At 44.4% G+C, this 25,613-nt stretch overlaps 1 protein-coding gene and 1 long non-coding RNA gene across 6 annotated transcripts in view; one reads left to right on the top strand and one right to left on the bottom strand.

Annotated features, from left to right (window-relative positions):
* MSI1 (musashi RNA binding protein 1) overlaps positions 1-25,613 on the bottom strand; it is a 335,031-nt gene that overhangs the window by 150,541 nt on the left and 158,877 nt on the right. The window contains exons 1-2 of one of the 5 annotated variants that reach the window (XM_063913126.1): positions 10,581-10,858; positions 2,508-2,667 (exon numbers count right to left, since the gene is read on the bottom strand). The exons of 3 other annotated variants lie outside the window; for them this stretch is intronic. The gene's annotated coding sequence lies outside the window, so the exon portion shown is untranslated. Of the gene's footprint in view, positions 1-2,507; positions 2,668-10,580; positions 10,859-25,613 lie in introns of those variants that run through there. One more of the 5 variants, XM_063913128.1, reaches the window with a different exon arrangement.
* LOC134886246 (uncharacterized) overlaps positions 1-25,613 on the top strand; it is an 85,037-nt gene that overhangs the window by 14,614 nt on the left and 44,810 nt on the right. The gene's annotated exons all lie outside the window — the stretch shown is intronic.

The raw sequence follows: 25,613 nt of genomic DNA, 5'->3' as shown, positions 1-25,613 counted from the left end.
CAAAAATGCAGACTTGCCCGATGTAGTCGCGGAAATCATGGCATCCAGCTTGTCACCAAAAAGGGCCTCCCCGATATAAGGGAGTGCCTCAATAGTTCTCTTTGATTCCGCATCCGTATTCCAGTGGCGAATCCATAAAGCCCTGCGGCCTGAAATCGCCATAGCCGTGGCTCTGGAACTCAGCAAACCAACATCCTTCTCTAACTTACGGTCAGCAGGATCTTTTAAAGAAGCTGACCCTGGGGCAGGCAAAATTATTTTCTTAGACAGCCTAGAAACTGAGGTGTCTACCACTGGGTGCGTCTCCCACTTGCGCCTGTCCTCCTCAGGGAATGGGTACGCAACCCGTATCCTTCTGGGAATAGTGAATTTCTTTTCAGGGTTAGACCAGGTGTCTTCAAAGAAATTATTCAGATCTTTTGACGGAGGAAAAGTTATCTCCCGTTTTTTTATTTAATCTAAAATAATCTTTTTCCACAGGTGTAGGGGTAGTATCAGTAAACTCTAACACCTCTTTGATAGCAACAATCATACACTGTATGCTCTTGGCCAATTTGGGGTCTACCCCTCTCAAGTCCCCAGTGTCGGCGTCTGTGTCGGAATCCGTGTCAGTGTCCCCCTTCATTATTTGGGCAAGGGACCTCTTGTGGGAACTGGAGGGGACGCGAGTAGATGAACTGGATGCATCAGCAAAAAGGGCATCCTCCAGAGACTGCCTCCAATAAACTGTCTATTTCTCAGAGTCTGAGAATTTTTGTGCTAACATAGAAATATTATTTTGCAACTTTTTCACCCACTCCGGCTCTCTTTGGGAAGGAAGAGCCATCACATTACCTTCTTGTGCATCTAAAATGGGCTCCTCAGGTGAAGCCTCCCCCCGACTTTTGACATGTTACACGCGTGTACACACACACCCACACATAGACCCCTTTCACACAGGAGCTATCGGGGACAGACCCACAGAGAAGTCTGTTAGAGAAACACAAGGGATTTGCCAGTCCACACCTAGCGCCCTTATATAATGTGCAGCACACACTATAAACGCTTATCACCAATTGATATAACTATAATATATATATATATATATATATATATATATAATATCTTTAAATGCTCCTTCCCTTGTATAACCGCTGGTACTTGTAGTAGCCGTGGCAGAGAAAAGCAGCGTGGATCCTCAGAGCGGCGTCTGCAGGAGAAAATGGCGCGCTGGTGAGTGAACCGGATGCCTGAGATGCTCCGCCCCCTAGCAATGGCGCGTTTCCCTCAGAACAGGGGAAGCTTTATACTGGCCCCCGGGGTCCCCACAGGTGGGGAATACACTTATTAAGCCAGGGAGAGAAAAGGTTTCATGCCGCTCAGAGCGCGCTCTGCACCCGTTGAGAGACATGGTGCGCAGCGTCTCCGCTGCGCTGTTACCTTACAGCCGCCACGATGTCCGGAGGACCTTCTCTGCCGGACTCCGGTAAAATACTCACCCGTCTTCTTTCTTCTGGCTCTGTTAGGGGGTGGCGGCAGTGCTGCGGGAGTGAACGCGAGCCATGTTTGAGCTGTGTTCAGTACCCTCAGGAGCTAATGGTGTCCTGTCAGCGGAAGTAGAACCATTAAAGTTGGTTCTATCTTCCCCCCTAAGTCCCACGAAGCAGGGAAGCTGTTGCCAGCAGCTCCTCTGTAAAACTATAAAACTAACAAAGTCTTTACTAGCAAAGCTCTGTAGAGCCCCACTAGAGTGCGTCCAGTCTCCTGGGCACATTTTCTAAACTGAGGTCTGGAGGAGGGGCATAGAGGGAGGAGCCAGTTCACACTAGTTAAAAAGTCTTAAAGTGCCGAAGGCTCCTATGGAACCGTCTATACCCCATGGTACTAAAATGGACCCCAGCATCCTCTAGGACGTAAGAGAAATATATATATTTGTAGACTAGTAAAAAAGCACCTCATATGCAGGTTACGTCAGTCTATCTACTGTTCCGCCCCCTCTCAGTCCGCTGCTCTGCCGTCTCCTCTCAGTCCACTGCTCTGCCCTGTCTTCTCTCAGTCTGCTGCTCTTCCTGTCCCACCCCCTCTCAGTTTGCTGCTCTGCCCTGTCCTGCCCCCTCTTCGTCCACTGCTCTGCCCTGTCCCGACCCCTTTCTGTCAACTGCTCAGTCCCTCATACTCACCTCTCTGTCTGTTTTGTCCCACTCTACCCTGTCTCACCCCCTCCCACAGCTTCATACTCACCCCCTCCCGGCAGGTCCTCCTACTCTCTGGCTAAGCTTGTGTCTATCCCATCACTCTAGCAATAGAAGCCATTGGAGTGTGCCCCACCTCCCACTGCTCATGCATGTGGGAGGCGGGGCAGACCCCAGAAGATTTTTCTATAGATGTTACTACTAGTAGTATTTTAGGATCAGGGTTTTTTAAACATGCTCTATTTTTTATGCTTTGTCAGGCATTAACTGGCCAATGAAAATGTATACTAAAAGCTCTTACAGTGCTAGGCTTACAAAGCAATCACAGATGCTCACCTTTTAAAAATGTGGATGCTCTTTTCTCAAAGGAAATGGTGAGACCCAAGAACTTCCTGCATCTTGCCAACGTCATAATAAAATGTGCGGGGCAATGCGATTCTCAATGAAGAGCCCGTCACCCACAGAGATTGGCTAATGCTCCTCTCCAGGAACTCTCCTAGAGGGGTAAAATTTTAAGTTGGCAATTATGGCCCAGTGTCTCATATGTCTTGTGTGTGTTAGGCATAACTGGTCTTTAATGGGTTGTGATACATTTTGTTGACATGGTGGTAATATCGACATCTGGCAGCTTCAACAACGTCTTCCAGACAAACATCCTGATAACTTCTGGTGGATCCTGTGCCGCTTCCAGTAGGGAGTATATTGCTAAACCCTAGCAGCTTAACCCTCAACCTTCTACCTAACCCTTCCCTAACCTTAGACCTCCGATGCCGCAGCCTAACCTCGCCCCCATTTTGTAGGTGTGCTGGGTCTAGTGTCCATTCACTGGTAATCTCTAGACTGGACTTCTGTAACCTCCTCTTATCTGGCCTTTCTGTTTCCCACCTCTCTCCATTCCAATCTATCCTCAGTACTCCTGCCCGGCTCATCTACCTCTCCAAACGCATGTCTGCCTCCCCTACACTACAGTCCCTACAATGGCTGTCCTTTCCCTTCAAAACCTAATGGAAATTCCTCACACTCACTTACAAAGCTCTCACCCAATCCTCCCCTACTTACATCTCTGATCTTATATACCTTCACGCTCCTGCTCGCCCACTCCATATATGAGTGCGGCCTCTCCTCCCAACTGATTACTACCTCCCACTCGCGCCTCCAAGATTTTACCCGTGCTGCTCCCTACCACTTGAACACTCTCATCTCTGCATCAAACTCTCCATCTCCCTATAAAATTTCAAACTGACTCTCAAGACCCACTTCTTTATAAAAGACCATCCAGTTCTCATCCTAACCCAATGCTCCATGCTCCCATTCTCTCCCCTCTGTGTCACCCCTGTCTATCTGTCAGTCCCTCCCCTTTAGACTGTAAGCTCTCACAAATAAAGCCTTTCATCTCCTGCGCCTTTCCTTCTCTGACTTATACCATCATCTCCTCCACAGCACCAAACCTTTGGAACCAGCTGCCTTGCTGCTTATTTGGGTGTTATGACTGCTCCTGCAGCAATGTGTATGTACTGCATTGCTTTGCACTGTAAGCCACTTTTTAAAAAAATTATTTTGTATATACTGTTTATGTACTTTGTAAGGTGCCATATAAAGGATGATAATAATAATAATAATAATAATAATAATAATTATGTATTGTCCTAAATGGAGTTTCTGAATAAATTGTCCTGAAGTTTCACTCCTTATGGCTGTCAATAACAGTGATACGCAATGATATTTGACAGAGCAAAACTGTGATACATGACATAAATGCCCCTAATACAAATACATTGAACATTACTACTACAAACAACTAATAATGCTAAGAATGGAAACAGAGAAAGTGATCATTTTCTGGACAGGAACACCCTGGAGCACTCCCCCATTGTTGCTTATTGAACTGCGTCTGTGCATGACCGGTGCAAAAGATTAGATTTATGGTCCATGATAGAAATGTGCATGTGTGTTAAAGTAGAAGTTATTTTTTAAAAACAATCTAACAATCTCCTTAAATAAATTCCATTTATTTTATTATTTCACCTGAATTACTTTTTATAGACATTGGGGTAAATTTACTAAGGTCCCGATTTTGACCGAGATGCCGTTTTTTCATCAAAGTGTCATCTCGGTAATTTACTAAGCAATAATCACGGCAGTGATGAGGGCATTCGTAATTTTTTGGAAGTCCAACAAAAAAAATACAAATGAATACACCATCGGTCAAAACGCGGCTGTTTAAGTATGAATCTCGGTAATTTACTAAGAAGTGCAAAGCAAAAAAAAAACAAACACTGCCGTGAAAAATTACAACTCGTAAAAAAGTGCTAAAAAAAAACAGACCTGCTTTTTTAATCCGTGATTGTATAGGCATGCACGGATCCATGAAATCCGTGCATGTATATCAGTGGGAAGGGGTGGGAAAGTGATTATTTTCTCAAAAAAAATTGCGTGGGGTCCCCCCTCCTAAGCATAACCAGCCTCGGGCTCTTTGAGCCGATCCTGGTTGCAAAAATATGGGAAAAAAATTGACAGGGGTTCCCCCATATTTAAGCAACCAGCATCGGGCTCTGCGCCTGGTCCTGGTTCCAAAAATACGGGGGACAAAAAGAGTAGGGGTCCCCCGTATTTTTAAAACCAGCACCGGGCTCCACTAGCTGGACAGATAATGCCACAGCCGGGGGTCACTTTGATATAGTGCCCTGCGGCCGTGGCATCAAAAATCCAACTAGTCACCCCTGGCCGGGGTACCCTGGGGGAGTGGGGACCCCTTCAATCAAGGGGTCCCCCCCCCCAGCCACCCAAGGGCCAGGGGTGAAGCCCGAGGCTGTCCCCCCCATCCAATGGGCTGCGGATGGGGGGGCTGATAGCCTTTTGTGATAATGAAAAGATATTGTTTTTAGTTGCAGTACTACAAGGCCCAGCAAGCCTCCCCCGCATGCTGGTACTTGGAGAACCACAAGTACCAGCATGCGGCGGAAAAACGGGCCCGCTGGTACCTGTAGCACTATTACTAAAAAAATACCCAAAAAAAGACAAGACACACACACCGTGAAAGTAAAGATTTATTACATACATGCACACAAACATACATACATACTTACCTTATGTTCACACGAGGGTCTGTCCTCTTCTCCAGTAGAATCCAAGGGGTACCTGTTGAATAAATTCTACTCACCAGATCCCGGGTCCCAGGGTCCTCGGGGGAACCATTTGTAATCCAGGTACTTGCATAAAATAACAAAACGGAAAGCCGAGCCACGAACTGAAAGGGGCCCCATGTTTTCACATGGGACTCCTTTCCCCGAATGCCAGAAACCCACTCTGACTGATGTCTAAGTGGGTTTCTTCAGCCAATCAGGGAGCGCTACGTTGTAGCACCCTCCTGATCGGCTGTGTGCTCCTGTACTGAGTGACAGGCAGCACGCGGCAGTGTTACAATGTAGCGCCTATGCGCTCCATTGTAACCAATGGTGGGAACTTTCTGCCCTGCGGTTGACCTAAAGTGACGTCACCGCTGAGCAGAAAGTTCCCACCATTGGTTACAATGGAGCGCATAGGCGCTACATTGTAACACTGCCGTGTGCCGCCTGTCACTCAGTACAGGAGCACACAGCCGATCAGGAGGGTGCTACAACGTAGCGCTCCCTGATTGGCTGAAGAAACCCACTTAGACATCAGTCAGAGTGGGTTTCTGGCATTCGGGGAAAGGAGTCCCATGTGAAAACATGGGGCCCCTTTCAGTTCGTGGCTCGGCTTTCCGTTTTGTTATTTTATGCAAGTACCTGGATTACAAATGGTTGCCCCGAGGACCCTGGGACCCGGGATCTGGTGAGTAGAATGTATTCAACAGGTACCCCTTGGATTCTACTGGAGAAGAGGACAGACCCTCGTGTGAACATAAGGTAAGTATGTATGTATGTTTGTGTGCATGTATGTAATAAATCTTTACTTTCACGGTGTGTGTGTCTTGTCTTTTTTTGGGTATTTTTTTAGTAATAGTACTACAGGTACCAGCGGGCCCGTTTTTCCGCCGCATGCTGGTACTTGTGGTTCTCCAAGTACCAGCATGCGGGGGAGGCTTGCTGGGCCTTGTAGTACTGCTACTAAAAACAATATCTTTTCATTATCACAAAAGGCTATCAGCCCCCCAATCTGCAGCCCATTGGATGGGGGGGGACAGCCTCGGGCTTCACCCCTGGCCCTTGGGTGGCTGGGGGGGGGGGGGACCCCTTGATTGAAGGGGTCCCCACTCCCCCAGGGTACCCCGGCCAGGGGTGACTAGTTGGATTTTTGATGCCACGGCCACAGGGCACTATATCAAAGTGACCCCCGGCTGTGGCATTATCTGTCCAGCTAGTGGAGCCCGGTGCTGGTTTTAAAAATACGGGGGACCCCTACTCTTTTTGTCCCCCGTATTTTTGGAACCAGGACCAGGCGCAGAGCCCGATGCTGGTTGCTTAAATATGGGGGAACCCCTGTCAATTTTTTTCCCATATTTTTGCAACCAGGATCGGCTCAAAGAGCCCGAGGCTGGTTATGCTTAGGAGAGGGGACCCCACGCAATTTTTTTGGGGGATTTTACAGTGTTTAATTTAAAAAATAAATAAATATGAACCCCAGCACGGATCACACAGATCCGGCCGAGATTCATTGTAAAAAAGTCGGCAGTGTTTTGCTAATCACTGCCGTAAAAATTAAAAAAAAAAACACGAATGACATCGACATCGGAACAAAAGAAAAACCCGAATACGACAGCTTAGTAAATCCGTCGTAACAAATTCAAAAAGTTGCAGTTTTACACTTTCGATGTCATTCGTGATTATTCTCCCACCAAATCGGGAGAATTCCGAATGTTAGTAAATATACCCCATTGATTTATGTGAACTGCACAATGAAATGAATGAACATCGTTCACAGTCATGTAACAGTGCCAGTGAAGGTGAGAATATTGCAGGTACAGTAACAATGATAGCCATATACTGGGTCTGGGACTCAGGGTCGACAACAAAAAGGTCGACACACCTTAGGTCGACGCCAATTGGTCGACACACCTTAGGTCGACAGGAACAAGGTCGACATGGAAAAAGGTCGACATGAGTTTTTTATGTTTTTTTGGTGTCGTTTTCTTCGTAGAGTGACCGGGAACCCCAATAAGTGCAACGCGTCCCCTCGCATGGCGAGCTTCGCTCGCCATGCTTCGGGCATGGTGCCTTTGCTCCGCTTGGCACAGATTACCGTTCCAATCGTAGTCCACGTGGATCGTTAAGTATGAAAAGGTTTGAAAAAAAAAAAAAACATAAAAAAACTCATGTCGACCTTTTGTCCATGTCGACCTAAGGTGTGTCGACCAATTGGCGTCGACCTAAGGTGTGTTGACCTTTTTGTTGTCGACCTGGAGTCCGGATACCCCATATACTAGTGACAGTGAAGGTGAGTATATTACTGTCAACATAAGAGCCATGTAATAGTGACGGTGAAGGTGAGAATTTTACTGGTAACAATGATAGCCATGTACCAGTGACAGTGAAGGTGAGTATAGTACTATCAACATAAGAGCCATGTAATAGTGACAGTGAAGGTGAGACTAGTACAGGTAACAATGATAGCCATGTACCAGTGACAGTGAAGGTGAGAATAGTACTGGTAACAATGATATCCATGTACCAGTGACAGTGAAGGTGAGAATAGTACTGGTAACAATGATAGCTATGTAATAGTGACAGCGAAGAAGTGTATAGTACAAGTAACAATAATAGCCATGTACCAGTAACAGCGAAGGTGAGACTAGTACAGGAAACCATGATAGCCATGTAATAGTGACAGTGAAGGTGAGAACAGGATAGGTAACAATGATAGCCATGTAATAGTGACAGTGAAGGTGAGAACAGGATAGGTAACAATGATAGCCATGTAATAGTGACAGTGAAGGTGAGAACAGGATAGGTAACAATGATAGCCATGTAACAGTGACAGTGAAGGTGAGAACAGGATAGGTAACAATGATAGCCATGTAATAGTGACAGTGAAGGTGAGAACAGGATAGGTAACAATGATAGCCATGTAACAGTGAAGGTGAGAACAGGATAGGTAACAATGATAGCCATGTAATAGTGACAGTGAAAGTGAGAACAGTACAGGTAACAATAACAGCCATGTAATAATGGCAGTGAAGGAGAGAACAGGACATGTAACTCCCACAACTTATTGGACCCACTTCAATTAGGCTTTCATGCCCAACACTCCACCGAGACGGCACTGACCAAAGTAGTGAATGATCTAGTAACTGCAAGATCAAAAGGCCATTACACACTACTTATTCTTCTAGATCTATCTGCTGCTTTTGACACTGTTGACCGGTCTCTTCACATACAAACACTACAATCCCTAGGTCTTCAGGACACAGCCCTTACTTGGTTCTCATCCTACCTATCTAATCGCTCTTTCAGTGTTCGTTTCTCTGATTCTACCTCCTCTTCTCTACCTCTATCAGATGGCGTACCGCATGGCTCATTGTTAGGTCCTCTGCTTTTCTCAATCTATACCTCCTCTCTTGGTATACTAATCAGCTCCTTCGGATTTCAGTATCATTTGTACGCTGATGATACTCAAATCTACCTATCCTCCCCAGATTTATCACCATCTGTATTGGCTCGTGTCACTGGATGCCTGTCTGCCATTTCATCCTGGATGTCATCTCGCCATCTCAAACTCAACATTTCCAAAACCAAATTATTTCCCACCAGCCAAGACTAGTTACCAACCTGATATTTCCATAACTGTTGACAATGCAACTACCCACCCTACCCCACAAGCTCGCTGCCTAGGTGTCACCCTTGACTCTGAACTGTCCTTTGTTCCACACATTTAATCTGTCTCTAAATCATGTTACATGCACCTTAAAAACATATCCAAAATACGCCCCCTTATCTTACACAAGACACTGCAAAAACTCTTAATCCATGCACTCATCATCTCCCGCATTGATTATTGTAATAGTCTCCTTACTGGTCTTCCCAAACATAGGCTCTCACCACTACAATCCATTTTAAATGCAGCTGTGAGGCTAATCTATCTCGCTAGACGTTCTTCGTCTGCTGATCCGCTCTGTCAGTCCCTCCATTGGTTACCGGTATTCTACAGTGTTAAATATAATATACTTTTACTTACATACAAGGCTATTAACCAAACTGCACCATCATACATCTCCTCATTCATCTCAGAATATCTCCCTACCAGACCTCTCCGCTCTGCACAAGATCTGCATCTCTCATCCACATGTATTACCTGTTCCCACTCAAAATTTCAGGACTTTACCCGGGCTTCACCCACTCTGTGGAATGCCCTCCCACCACGCACAATAAGACTCTCCTCTAGTCTCCAAACCTTTAAACATTCCCTGAAAACTCATCTCTTCAGACAAGCCTACCAATTTCCAGACCCACCCATATAACCTTCACTGCTTCCCTATTCAGTTACATCCTCTCTGTACAGTCCACATATCCTCACATTTTGTCTTCCAACATTGCTGGGTGATCATATCATACAACCCATTAAGAGCCTAGCAATCTGGGGAACCATTATGCAACAGGTAGCATCTATCCTTGCATATCAATGCCTATTTCCCTATAGATTGTAAGCTTGCGAGCAGGGCCTTCCTACCTCTTTGTCTGTCTGTCTTTGCCCAGTTTTGTTCTATAACTGTTGTTCTAATTGTAAAGCTCAGCGGAATATGCTGCGCTATATAAGAAACCTGTCACAGGGGGCAGGAGGGGGGGGGGAGCGTTATGCACATATAAAATACAGGTAACAATAATAGCCATGTAATAGTGAAGGTGAGAATAGTACTGGTAACAATGATAGCCATATAATAGTGACAGTGGAGGTTAAGAACAGTACAGGTAACAATGCTAGCTGTGTAATAATGACAGTGAATGTGAAAATATTACAGGAACTGTAACAATGATAACCATATAATAGTGACAGTAAAGTGAACATATTACAGGTAACAAGGAGCCATGTAATAGTGACTGTGAAGGCGAGCATAGTACAGGTAACTTAATGATAACCAAGTCATAGTGAGAGTGAAGGTGAGACTAGTACAGGTAACAATGATAGCCATGTGACGGTGAAGGTGAGTATAAGAATAGCACTTGTAAGAATGATAACCATGTAATAGTGACAGTAAAGGTGAGAATATTACAGGTAACAATGGAACAGATGTATTAACCAGGAAAAGGGATAAAGAAGTGATAAACCATTGATAAGCACATGGTGATAACACACCAGCCAATCATTACGGATTTGAAAAATAACAGGAGCTGAGTGGCTGGTGCTTTATCACCTAGCACTTATCATTGCTTTATCACTTCTTTATCCCTTCTCCAGGCTTAATACAGTGTAGCAGATGTATTAAAATCTTCTCACCGTTCCTTATGAGCGTTGCGTCACTTCTCTTCTCTTTTTTTTCGCGGTGATCTGCCAGCGCAGATCACCAGAATGTATGACCCGCTGGGTAGCTGTCATAGCGATGCACTATGACAGCCTTGCGGCGATGTGTTCCTGGCCTGTTTGGTGTTCGTGTGCGCATGTGCTGTCCCCCGCCGGGTTGTTTACACATGAGCAACGCACGATCACTGACCCCGTGGCTGCAGAATCGGCTGGCGTATACTTATATATACTTTCTGTCAGGAACGAGGTGAAAGGCTGTCATAGACAGTTGCAAATTGACAGTTAGGAGCTGACTCGCTGGTGCATTTATCACCTTGCACTTATCACTGGTTTATCACTTCCTTATGCCTTCTCCAGGTTAATACATCTGCTATCAGTGAAGGTGAGAATAGTACTGGTAACAATGGGGCAGATGTATTAACCTGGAGAAGGCATAAGAAAGTGATAAACCAGTGATAAGCGCAAGGTGATAAATGCACCAGCCAGTCAGCTCCTGTCATTTTTCAAATCCGTAATGATTGGTTGGTGCGTTATCACCTTGCGCTTATCACTTTCTTATGCCTTCTCCAGGCTTAATACGTCTGCCCCAATGATAGTTATGGAATAGAGACAGGGAATGTGAAAATATTACAGGTACTGTCAGGGGCGCCAGAATAATGGGGCAGATGTATTAACCTGGAAAAGGCATAAGGAAGTGATAAAGCAGTGATAAATGCAAGGTGATAAATACACCAGCCAATCAGCTCCTAACTGTTCATTTACATTTTGGAGCTGAGTGGTTGGTGCGTTTATCACCTTGCATTTATCACTGCTTTATCACTTCTTTATGCCTTTTCTAGGTTAATACATCTACCCCATTGTGTGGTTGGAGGGTGTGTAGTAAAAAATAAATTTTGAAACTCCCCCCTGATCCCCCCCCCCAAGCGGGGAGCGCTTACCTCGTATCCGCACTGAGACTCCTTCTTTAAAAAGTCTGCCACCGATGCCGCAGTGTGCTGCCCCATGTCCTGTCCTAGCTGACTCTTCAGGTATCTATTAGTGGGAGGAGACGTGGCCATGCTGAGCCTGCTAGGACATCCCCGCCTCCTCCCAGTAATGTATCTGTGAAGAGCCGGCTAGGACAGAACATGGGGCAGCACGCTGTGGCAGTAGACTTTTTAAAGAAGGAGTCTCCGGGGGAGATCCGGAGGTAAGCGCACCCCCTCCCCAGCGCCTGCACTGCTGACATGTTTGGGGAGGACATACTGCCCCCTTGCCCCCCCCTTCCCCCTCCCCCCCTCCATTCCGACGTGTCTGGGTACTGTAATAATAGTCATGCAATAGTGACAGTGAACGTAAGAACAGTACAGGTTACAATGACAGCTATGTAATAATGACAGGTAAAGTGAGAATAGTACACGTAACAATGATAGCTATGTAATAATGACAGTGAATGTGAAAATATTACAGGCACTGTAACAATGATAGCCATGTAATAGTGACAGTGAATATAAAGGCCCCTATACACTATAGTGATATTGTGCCTTTGGCACAACATCAACGCATCGGGCCGACTATCGCGAGTAAGTGGACCACATCGTGTGTGGTCCACTTACAATTATGATCTGAGGCATGCTCCCGGGGTCGTAAGAAGGGCTTTCAGATCTTACCTGCAGTAGCTAAGATCTGGTTCTGTCGCATGTGATGAGTGTGCTTAACGTTAGATCACATGCAATCTAACATTAGCACATCATGAGTGAAGGTGCCCTGGACTCACGATATCGTGAGTCCAAGAGCTGACGGCGACTGGCTGGGTGCTGAAGGGGTATCGCATGTGACGGAGCGCATGCGATACCTCAACATAGTGTATGGGGGCCTTAAGAATAGTACTGGTAACAATGATAGCTATGTAACAGTGACAGTGAAGGTGACAATAGTACAGGTAACAATTAAAGCTACAGATGTAGCACTGCTCACCCATCCCATGATGCGTATGCGCGCATCTTGGGAGCATTTTGCTATGACCGTGTGTGTCTATTCGCACCATTCATTTCTATGGCCATGCGCATGCATACGCATACCTCCCAACATGACCCTCTCCAGGAGGGACACAATGCTCTGCTCCTGGACTTCTCTCTTAATTTAGGATTGCCAGCACCTGTGGTGAACAGGTTAATTGACAATAAAGGTGTTTCAGCACAGGTGAGGGCAATCATAAGCTAAGAGGGAAGTCCAGGAACAGAGCATTGTGTTCCTCGTGTTCCTCCTGGAAAGGGTCATGTTGGGAGGTATGCATATGTATGCATGCAGGCATTCACTGACACTACACACAATCACTTTGTAGGGAAGCGCAAATATGAAAGCGGCTACATCTGTATGTAATAATGACAGTGAAAGTAAGAATATTACAGGTAACAATGATAGCCATGTAATAGTGACAGTGAAGGTGACAATAGTACAGGTAACAATGATGTAAAAGTGACAGTGAAGGTAAAGGTGACAATAGTACTTGTGACAATAGTACAGGTAACAATGATAGCCATGTAATAGTGACAGTGAAGGTGACAATTGTACAGGTAACAATGATAGCTATGTAATAGTGAGTGAAGGTGACAATAGTACAGGTTACAATAAGAGCCATGAAATAGTGACAGTGAAGGTGAAAATAGTACAGGTAACAATGATAGCAATGTAATAATGACAGTAAAAGTGAAAATATTACAGGTAACAATGATAGCCATGTAATAGTTACAGTGAAGGTGAGAATAGTACTGGTAACAATGATAGCCATGTAATAGTGACAATGAAGGTGAGTATAGTACAGGTAACAATGATAGCCATGCAATAGTGACAATGAAGGTGAGTATAGTACAGGTAACAATGATAGCCATGAAACAGTGAAGGTGACAATAGTACAGGTAAAAATGATAGCCATGTAATAGTGACAGAGAAGGTGAGTATAGTACAGGTAACAATGATAGCCATGCAATAGTGACAATGAAGGTGAGTATAGTACAGGTAACAATGATAGCCATGAAACAGTGAAGGTGACAATAGTACAGGTAACAATGATAGCCATGTAATAGTGACAGTGAAGGTGACAATTGTACAGGTAACAATGATAGTTATGTAATAGTGCGTGAAGGTGACAATAGTACAGGGAACAATGAGAGCCATGTAATAGTGACAGTGAAGGTGAGTATAGTACAGGTAACAATGATAGCCATGAAACAGTGAAGGTGACAATAGTACAGGTAAAAATGATAGCCATGTAATAGTGACAGAGAAGGTGAGTATAGTACAGGTAACAATGATAGCCCAAAAAATAGTGACAGTGAAGGTGACAATAGTACAGGTAACAATGATAGCAATGTAATAATGACAGTGAAGGTGAAAATATTACAGCTACTGTAACAATGATAGCCATATAATAATGACAGTAAAAGTGAAAATATTACAGGTAACAAGAAGCCATGAAATAGTGACAGTGAAGGTGAGGATAGTACAGGTAACAATGAGAGCCATGTAATAGTGACAATGAAGGTGAGTACAGTACAGGTAACAATGATAGCCATGAAATAGTGACAGTGAAGGTGACAATAGTACAGGTAAAAATGATAGCCATGTAATAGTTAAAGTGAAGATGAGAATAGTACAGGTAACAATGATAGCCATGAAATAGTGACAGTGAAGGTGACAATAGTACAGGTAACAATGATAGCCATATGATAATGACAGTAAAAGTGAAAATATTACAGGTAACAAGAAGCCATGAAATAGTGACAGTGAAGGTGAGACTAGTACTGGTAACAATGATAGCCATGTAATAGTGACAGTGAAGGTGACAATAGTACAGGTAACAATGATAGCCATGTAATAGTGACAGTGAAGATGACAATAGTACAGGTAACAATGATAACCATGTAATAGTGACAGTGAAGGTGACAATAGTACAGGTAACAATGATAGCCATGTAATAGTGACAGTGAAGGTGACAATAGTACAGGTAACAATGATAGCCATGTAATAGTGACAGTGAAGGTGAAAATATTACAAGTAACAATGATAGCCATGTAATAGTGACAGTGAAGGTGACAATAGTACAGGTAATAATGATAGCCATGTAATAGTGACAGTGAAGGTGAAAATATTACAGGTAACAATGATGTAAAAGTGACAGTGAAGGTAAAGGTGACAATAGTACTTGTGACAATAGTATAGGTAACAATGATAGCCATGTAATAGTGACAGTGAAGGTGACAATTGTACAGGTAACAATGATAGTTATGTAATAGTGCGTGAAGGTGACAATAGTACAGGGAACAATGAGAGCCATGTAATAGTGACAGTGAAGGTGAGTATAGTACAGGTAACAATGATAGCCATGAAACAGTGAAGGTGACAATAGTACAGGTAAAAATGATAGCCATGTAATAGTGACAGAGAAGGTGAGTATAGTACAGGTAACAATGATAGCCATGAAACAGTGAAGGTGACAATAGTACAGGTAAAAATGATAGCCATGTAATAGTGACAGTGAAGGTGAGACTAGTACAGGTAACAATGATAGCCAAAAAATAGTGACAGTGAAGGTGAGTATAGTACAGGTAACAATGATAGACATGAAATAGTGACAGTGAAGGTGACAATAGTACAGGTAAAAATGATAGCTATGTAATAGTGACAGTGAAAGTGAGACTAGTACAGGTAACAATGATAGCAAAAAATAGTGACAGTGAAGGTGAGTATAGTATAGGTAACAATGATAGCCAAAAAATAGTGACAGTGAAGGTGACAATAGTACAGGTAACAATGATCGCAATGTAATAATGACAGGGAAGGTGAAAATATTACAGCTACTGTAACAAGGATAGCCATATAATAATGACAGTAAAAGTGAATATATTACAGGTAACAAGAAGCCATGAAATAGTGACAGTGAAGGTGACAATAGTACAGGTAACAATAATAGCCATGTAATAATGACAGTGAAGGTGAAAATATTACAGCTACTGTAACAATGATAGCCATATAATAAAATGACAGTAAAAGTGAAAATATTACAGGTAACAAGGAGCCATGAAATAGTGACAGTGAAGGTGAGACTAGTACATGTAACAATGATAGCCATGTAATAATCACAGTGAAGGTGAGAATAGCACTGGTAACAATGATAGCCATGTAATAGTGAAGGTGAATGTAAGAATAGTACATCTAAAAATGAGAGCCATGTAATAGTGACAATGAAGGTGAGTACAGTACAGGTAACAATGATAGCCATGAAATAGGGACAGTGAAGGTGACAATAGTACAGGTAAAAATTATAGCCATGTAATAGTTAAAGTGAAGATGAGAATAGTACTGGTAACAATGATAGCCATGTAATAGTGACAATGAAGGTGAGTATAGCACAGGTAACAATGATAGCCATGAAATAGTGACAGTGGAGGTGACAATAGTACAGGTAAAAATGATAGCCATGTAATAGTGACAGTGAAGGTGAGACTAGTACAGGTAACAATGATAGCCATGAAATAGTGACAGTGAAGGTGACAACAGTACAGGTAAAAATGATAGCCAAGTAATAGTGACAATGAAGGTGAGACTAGTACAGGTAACAATGATAGCCATGAAATAGTGACAGTGAAGGTGACAATAGTACAGGTAACAATGATAGCTATGTAATAGTGACAGTGTAGGTGAGAATAGTACAGATAACAATGATAGCCATGTGAAGGTGAATGTAAGAATAGTACTTGTAAGAATGATAGCCATGTATTAGTGACAGTGAAGGTGACAATAGTACAGGTAACAATAAGAGCCATGTAATAGTGACAGTGAAGGTGGGACTAGTACAGGTAACAATGGGGTAACAATGATAGCAATTAAATAGTGACAGTGAAGGTGACAATAGTACAGGTAACAATGATAGCCATGAAATAGTGACAGTGAAGGTGCGACTAGTACTGGTAACATGGATAGCCATGTAATAGTGACTGATAAGGTAAGAATAGTATAGGTAACAATGATAGTATGTAATAATGACAGTGAATGTAAAAATATTACAGGTACTGTAACAATGATAGCCATATAATAGTGACAGTAAAAGTGAAAATATTACAGGTAACAAGGAGTCATGTAATAGTGACAGTGAAGGTGACAATAGTACAGGTAACAATGATAGCCATGAAATAGTGACAGTGAAGGTGAGAATAGTACAGGTAACAATGATAGCCATGTAATAGTAACAGTGAAGGTGGGAATAGTACAGGTAACAATGATAGCCATGTAATAGTGACAGTGAATGTGACAATAGCACAGATAACAATGATAGCCATAAAATAGTGACAGAGAAGGTGACGATAACACAGGTAAGAATGATAGCCATAAAATAGTTACATAGAAGGTGACAATAGTACAGGTAACAATGATAGCCCTGTAATAGTGATAGTGAACGTGAAAATAGTACAGGTAAAAATGATAGCCATAAAATAGTGACAGAGAAGGTGATAATAGTACAGGTAACAATGATAGCCATAAAATGGTGACAGATAAGGTGATAATAGTACAGGTAACAATGATAGCCATGTAATAGTGACAGTGAAGGTGACAATAGCACAGGTAACAAGGATAGCCATAAAATAGTGACAGAGAAGGTGATAATAGTACAGGTAACAATGATAGCCATAAAATAGTGACAGATAAGGTGATAATAGTACAGGTAACAATGATAGCCATGTAATAGTGACAGTGATTGTAAAACTAGTACAGGTAACAATGAGAGACATGTAATAGTGACAGTGAATGTGACAATAGCACAGGTAACAATGATAGCCATAAAATAGTGACAGATAAGGAGATAATAGTACAGGTAAGAATGAGAGCCATGTAATAGTGACAGAGAAGGTGATACTAGTACAGGTAACAATGATAGCAATGTTATAGTGACAGTGAAGTTAAGACTGGTACCTATAACAGTGAGTGATTTTAATGTAATAGTGACATTGAAGCTGACGTTGGTACGTAGAATAGTAATCTCCACGATAGCAGTAAAGTTTGGGATTGTACAGGTAAGCAACGGCCAAATAATAGTATCATTGTGAAAATTCTAAAGATAAGATTTCCCTGTCTAATAACTGTAGAAGAGATGTGTAATAGTAATAAGCACATATGGCTGGTAGCTGAGAATAGTACAGGTACCAGTAATATTCATGTAAAAGTAACACTAGTAGCTCAGGCCATAGTGGGAGCACTGAACTAATGTTACTGGGTGTGGTTCATTAGATCTACTATAAAAAGAAAGTCAATAGGTCAACCCCAAATGGTCGACATGCAAAAGGTTAACAGAGTCAAAAGGTCAACATGGAAAAAGCAGACAGCTGAAAAGGTCACAGGGTCAAATTGTCAACATGAAAATGGTCAACACAAAAATGGCCAAGGTTTTTTTGGTGTCATTTTATGTTTCACCATATCTGACCTTTTGCAAATCTTTTTACTGTAGATCAACCGGATAAATTGTTATTATGGTCTTGATAAACAATGGTGTGCGCACACATGGTATGGTTTTCTCAAGGATAAATGGGCACTATTGTAGTCTGTGTTTATTCTGCTTATATACAGCTTGACTGTAACAAACACTTAATACAAATGTCACATAATATAGTATATTACATCCAAAAAGTATTTTCACTTACGTCCAAGAGGATACTGGGAATCCATTTAGTACCATGGGGTATAGACTGGTCCACTAGGAGCCGTGGGCACTTTAAGAATTTGATAGTGTGTCCTGGCTCCTCCCTCTATGCCCCTCCTACCAGACTCAGTTTAGAAAATGTGCCCAGGGAACCGTTCACGCTTATGGAAGCTCCTGAAGAGTTTTCTGCATTTATTTTATCTGTTCATTATTTTCAGGCAGGACTGGTTGGCACCAGCCTGTCTGCTTCTTGGGACTTAGGGGGGGAACGGGCCAACCTCGTGAAAGGATTAATGGTCCAGTTCCCCGCTGACAGGACACTAGCTCCTGAGGGAACTATTTGCAAGCCCCACCACGGTGAGCGTACATTCCCGCAGCACGCCGCCACCCCTAATAGAGCCAGAAGAGTGAAGAGCTGGCCCATATGCTGCAGTCTGACGCTGATGATGAAAGGTCAGACATGGAGGAGGATGAGGTGGACTCAGAGGGAGGGGGGAAGGATGCTGCTCTGTCACAGGGAATAGAGGCTCTTATAGAAGCTATCAGAGACGTTCTGCAAATTCTTGATAAGGTGACAGAGGAGTGTGAGGAATCTTATTTTAATGTAAAAAAGAAATCCTCAGTTACTTTTCCAGTGTCAAAGGAGCTGAAAACCCTGTTTGAAGAACCGTGGGTTAGTCCTGATAGAAAATGGAAAATCCCTAAGAGGTTACTCTCATCCTTTTCTTTTCCTTCTGAGGATGGGAAAAAATTGGTAGATCCACTGATAGTGGATGCATCAGTATCCAGGCTGTTACGGAATATAGTATTGCCTGTCCCTGGTGCAGCTTTCCTAAAAGACACGGCTGATCATAGAATTGAGACCACACTCAAATCCTTGTACATGGCTGTTGGGGTGGCACAGAGACCCACTATAGCATGTGCGTGGATCAATAAAGCCATTGCTAAATGGTCAGGTAACCTAATTGAGGGGTTAGATTCCTTATCTAGGAGGGGAGATTGTTTTACTGCTGCAACATATACAGGACTCAGCAAACTTTATGGTGGAAGCCATAAAAGAAATTGGCTTGCTTAATGCTGCACCACTGCTATGGCAGTGTCAGCACGTAGGGGCTTATGGCTACAGCAGTGGACTGCTGATGCAGACTCCAGGAAAGGCGTGGAAGGCCTACCCTTCACAGGAGAGGCCTTATTTGGAGATGAACTGGATAACTAGATCTCCAAAGCTACTGCGGGTAAGTCCACATATCTTCCTTCCGCAGCTCCTCCAGCCAGAAAGGCCTACTCAGCTTTCGATTTGCAGTCCTTTCGGACAGCCAACGGCAGAACCAGAGGTTCTTCTACAGCCACCAGAGGCGCTAGAGGTAAACCACGCAAACCAGCAACTGCCGGTTCTCAGGAACAGAGTTCAAGCTGTGCTTCCTCGACGCCTTCAGCATGACGGTGGACTGCTATGCCTGGAAGACTGGTGGGTGGGAGCCCAGCTAAAATTCTTCAGTCGCATCTGGACAAGTTCGTGCCAGGATCCCTGGGTCATAAAACTTATTTCCCAGGGCTACAGACTGGAGTTCCAGGAGCTCCCACCTCACAGATTCTTCAAATCAGGCTTACCAGTTTCACAGGAGGCAAGTGGAACTTTACAGGACGCCATTCAGAAACTGGTGCAGACTCAGGTCATTGTTCCAGTTCCACCTCCTCCTTAGAACAAGGGGTATTATTCCAACTTGTTAGTAGTACCGAAACCGGACGGTTCGGTAAGACCGATTTTGAACATCAAGTCGCTGAACCCGTATTTACGAGTGTTCAAATTCATGATGGAGTCTCTGAGAGTGGTGATCTCAGGTCTGGAGGAAGGGCAATTCCCAGTGTCTCTGGATATCAAGGATGCGTACCTTCACATTCCGATCTTGTCGCCTCATGAGGCTTATCTACGGTTTGCACTGCAGGACTGTCACTACCAGTTCCAGGCCCTGCCATTTGGTCTCTCCACGGCACCGAGAGGGTTTACCAAGGTGATGGAAGAGATGATGTTTCTCCTCCGCAAGCAGGGAGTGAACATAATTCCGTACCTGGATGATCTTCTTATAAAGGCACCGTCCAGGGAGAGGTTGTTGGACAGCATTGCCCTCTCAACCCGACTACTCTGGGATCACGGGTGGATTCTGAACCTTCCATAATCTCACCTAGAGTCAACACGGTGGTCTCCATTTCTGGGGATAATACTAGAAATAGAGTCGCAGAAGGTGTTCCTTCAATTGGAAAAGGCATTGGTAATCCAGTCGATGGTTCGGGATGTCCTGAAGCCAACCCGGATATCGATGCATCTATGCATTCGCCTTCTGGGGAAAATGGTAGCCTCTTACGAGGCGCTTCAGTACGGAAGGGTCCACGCAAGACCTTTCCAGCTCGATCTGTTGGACAAATGGTCCGGATCGCATCTTCACATGCACCAGAGGATCTGTCTGTCACCAAGAGCCAGGATTTATCTTCTATGAGGGCTTCAGATTTCTCACCTAATCGAGGGTCGACGGTTAGGGATTCAGAATTGGATTCTACTAACCACAGACGCAAGCCTCAGAGGTTGGGGAGCAGTCACCCAGGGGGTGTAGTTTCAGGTAAGATGGTCAAGTCAGGAAGTCATCCTTCCAATCAACATTCTGGAACTCAGGGCTATATACAGTGCCCTTCTGCAAGCCTCATCTCTTCTTAATCGACATGATGGCCTCTCGTCTCAACAAGAAGCTCAAGCGGTATTGTACCAGGTCGAGAGACCCACAGGCAGTGATGGTAGACGCTCTGACGACTCCATGGGTCTATCAGATGGTGTATTTCCTCCACTTCCTCTGATCCCAAGAATTCTCAAAGAATAAAAAAGGAAAAGGTTCAAGCAATACTCATTGTTCCAGATTGGCGAAGAAGGGCCTGGTACGCGGACCTTCTAGAGATGCTACTCGAAGATCCGTGGCCTCTACCTCTTCGCGAGCATCTTCTGCAACAGGGCCCGTTCGTCTATCAAGAATTACAGCAGCTACATTTAACGGCATGGAAGTTGAACGGCTGAATCTAGCCCAGAGAGGGATCCCTGACAAGGTCATCCTGACTATGTTCTAAGCCACAAAGGCGGTAAAGTCTAAAGATTACCTCCGTATTTGGAAGAAATACGTCTCTTGGTGTGAGAGCAGAAAATATTCTGCAGTGGAATTTCATCTGGGACGTTTACTGCTTTTTCTGCAGTCAAGTGTGGATGTGGGCCTACGTCTGGGCTAAATAAAAGTCCAGATTTCGGCCTTGTCCATTTTCTTTCAGAAACAATTGGCTTCTCTCCCTGAGATCCAGACATTCTTGAAAGGTGTTCTGCACATCCAACCTCCCTTTGTGCCTCCCACGGCACCTTGGGATTTCAATTTGGTGCTGCAGTTCCTCCAATCGACCTGGTTTGAACCGTTACAGGAGGAAGAAGTAAAATATCTTATGTGGAAGATTGTCACACTGTTGGCCTTGGCTTCAGCAAGACGTGGTCGGAGCTGGGGGCATTGTCTCACAAGAGCCCCTATTTAATTTTCCATGAAGATAAAGCTGAACTCAGAACTCATCAGCAATTTCTTCCTAAAGTGGTGTCTGCATTTCACATTAACCAACCTATTGTGGTTCAGGTTGTTACTGACACTTCTGCTACTTCAAGGTCTTGGGATGTTGTGAGGGCTTGAAGGTGTATGTTAAGCTAACAGCTCGTCACAGAAAATCGGAATCGCTGTTTGTTCATTATGATCCCAATAAAATTGGGTGTCCTGCTCCGAAGCAGTCCATTGCACGCTGGATCAGGCTCTCTATCCAGCATGCTTATTCCATGGCAGGGTTGCCGGTTCCAAAATCTGTTCAGGCCCACTCTACTGGGTCAGTGCCCGGGGTGTCTTGGCTTTACAGCTCTGCCAAGCAGCTACTTGGTCAGGTTCGAACACGTTTGCTAAGTTCTACAAGTTAAATACTTTGGCCTCGGAGGACCTTCAGTTTGGTCAATCCGTTCTGCAGGAACATCAGCACTCTCCCATCCGGTTTGGGAGCTTTGGTACTTCTCCATGGTACTAAATGGATTCCCAGTATCCTCTAGGATGTAAGAGAAAATAGGATTTTGGTACGTACCTGTAAATCCTTTTCTCTTAGTCCGTAGAGGATGCTGGGGACTCCAAAAGGACCATGGGGTATAGACGGATCCGCAGGAGCTTGGGCACACTATAAAGACTTAAACTGGGTGTGAACTGGCTCCTCCCTCTATGCCCCTCCTCCAGACCTCAGTTAGAAAACTGTGCCCAGGAGAGATGGACATTTCGAGGAAAGAATTTATAAATACGGTGAGTGTCATACCAGCTCACACCACGAACATACCGCAGAACATGGCATTCAATAGAAAACCAGCCCACGGCATGAAAGACACAGCCACATGCTGAGAGAATATGTAACACAACCTGTGTGTCAACACAATCAATAATAAGACACCTCATGCCATGGCCTGAACATCGTCAGCAACAGTCTGACAGCGAAAAAAAAACAAACCACTACAGCGTAACCAAAACAATAACTGCAGACACAGTACGCACTGGGACGGGCGCCCAGCATCCTCTACGGACTAAGAGAAAAGGATTTACCGGTAGGTACCAAAATCCTATTTTCTCATACGTCCTAGAGGATGCTGGGGACTCCAAAAGGACCATGGGGTCAATACCAAAGCTCCAGAATGGGCGGGAGAGTGCGAACGACTCTGCAGCACCGATTGAGCCAACAAAAGGTCCCCCTCAACCAGGGTATCAAACTTGTAGATCATAGCAAAAACGTTTGAACCCGACCAAGTATCCCCTCGGCAAAGTTGAACCGCCAAGACTCCTCGGGCATTCACCCAGGAAGAGCCCATCTTCCCAGTAGAATGGGCCTCCACCGACCCCGGTGACGGCAATCCAGCCGAAGAAGGAACATGTCAAATAGCATCACAGATCCAGTGTGTAACAGACTGCATAACACAGTCACCCAAACCCTGCTGGGAACATACCAGACAAACAGAACCACTGGTTCTCCAAACTGAGCCCAACTGGCGACCAAAATAATCAAATCCCTGGCTACATCGAGAGAAATTGAATCAGCTAATGCCTAAGTAACCACCGGCATCAAAATAGACCGATTTCTGCGAAACCCAGAAACCACTCTTGGCAGAACTACCTACCGAGTTCTCAAGTCCTCTCTAACCACATGAAAGATCAAACAAGGCTCCTTTGAGACAAAACCACCACTTCCGACACCCGCCTTGCGGATGTCAAAGCCAAGAGCACAACCCCTTTCCAAGAGAGAAATTTTTGTAAAGAAATTATTAGGCTACACTGCACAGAAATGGAGCCCAACTTTAAGCTCGCATCCACACCGGTTTGCAAAGTATGGATAAGAACGACCTAGCTGAAAGTCTTCCATAGGCCTTCCTGGATACACACCAAAACCCATAGTCACACCAACTACAGTGGTAAAGCTTAGCCGTTACTTCTTTTTAGTCTTAAGAATTGAGGAAATTACTACACTGAGAACACCCTTTCAGTTTAGGATATGGCATTCAACCGCCACGACGTCAGACAGAGCCGCGGTAAGTCTTGAAACACGCCCTGATCTTGACGTAACAGATCCTCACGTAGAGGAAGAGGGCAGGAATCCTCTGTGAGCAAACATGAAAAAACTGGATAGCAAACCCTCCTTGGCAAGACCGGGTCCAAGAGAATCGCCTGAACCTTTTTTCATCTCCCGTTTATCACCTTCAGAAAAAGTGAAAGCGGAGAGACCACATAGACCGACTAAAAACACCCACGGTGACACGAGGATGTCCACTGCTATAGCTTGAGCGACCCTTGGCCTGGAGCAATATCCCTGAGGCCTCTCGTTGAGGCGAGACGTCAACAAATCCAATTGTGACATTCCTCAAAGACTTGTAACGTCTGTGAAAACTACTCGATGATGACTGAATTTCTCCCAGTATGGAGATCGCGTCAGCAGAGGAAATCTAGTTCTCAGTCGTTCACCTCCGGAACGAAGGCTGCTAATATAGCATTTATCAGACTTTCCACCCAATGGCAAAACTGTGCATCTTCTGCCATTGCCGCTCTTCTCCTAGCTCCGCCACAGCGGCTTACTTACGCCACTGCTGACAAGTCGTCTAGCAGAACTAACACGGACAGAACACGAAGAATACAGTTGTCGAAACTAACTCTTAATTCAAAAAAGCTTATAGCAGACAAGCTTTTCAACTTGACTTATCCCCTGGAAACACGTCCCTTGCAAGTACTGCTCCCCCGTCGCGGAGATCTGTATGCACGGACACCAGGATCTACACCTGGAACCCGAACCTTCATCCCTCTAGAGGGAGAGAACTGAGCCGACACCACAGGAACGATGTCCTGGCCATTATGATTATATTCAGGTGCATGTGCAGGCGAGACCCGGACCACATTTCCCACTGGTCTCTTGACAGCCACTGTAGCATTAGACCCGCTCGCCAAAAAAGGCCTCTCAGGCCGCACCCAACCGGTTTAGTAACGGAACCCCTTGATGAAGCGTCACAGTAACGCCGATCTAACTTTGGATCCTCAGACCTCTTTTCATATGGAAAAATACCGAACCTTAACCGGTCATTAGCTACTCTGAAACCCACCTCCGACATCTGTGCCGTTGGAAACCACAGCCAATCCTCGTGTCGAAGAACAGTCAGAGAGAAACAACGATGCGCCCCCTTTATACAGAGACAACCGGACAATGTCCTGAACCTGACGCACCTCTGTATGGCGTCACGTACTATCTTCCCTTCCATAGTGTAACGGCAAGAACTATTAGAAAAACAGTAAGGGGAAACAACCGTAACTCAGAATGTTCCCCTTTGGATTCCATAAAAAACCCACAGGTCCTAGTCTATTCCTGGACCAACTGAAAATTAGTAGACGAGTGCCCACCGGAGTGGGGACCAGCCCGACAGACTCACTGACTAGTGGTGGATGTAGAGGAAACAGAAAACGACATCCACTACTGCAACCCAACAAGGCTGCAGAACTCTTACCTTTTCACCTTCCACTGTCTGCACCGAAAAGGAAAAAACTAACGGTATCGAACCGGTTAAAATGACAGCATCCCACAAAAGAATGCGTCACCAACCATTGTGAAGGAGGCTAACTCACGAAGTTAGACTTACCAGTGGTATCCGCCGAGATTGCCCGGAGACATCCTCAGCATTTTTCTGGTCACACCTCCTGCTGTCACGTGGCAGTCTGCTGTAATGTTATGAGATAGAATCAACATAGGCAAGCCTACCCACTCTA

Source organism: Pseudophryne corroboree, chromosome 1 (assembly GCF_028390025.1).
Source record: "Pseudophryne corroboree isolate aPseCor3 chromosome 1, aPseCor3.hap2, whole genome shotgun sequence".
NCBI lineage: Eukaryota > Metazoa > Chordata > Amphibia > Anura > Myobatrachidae > Pseudophryne > Pseudophryne corroboree.
Note: the sequence above shows the minus strand (reverse complement) of the source record. Positions and strands in the feature narration are given on the sequence as shown.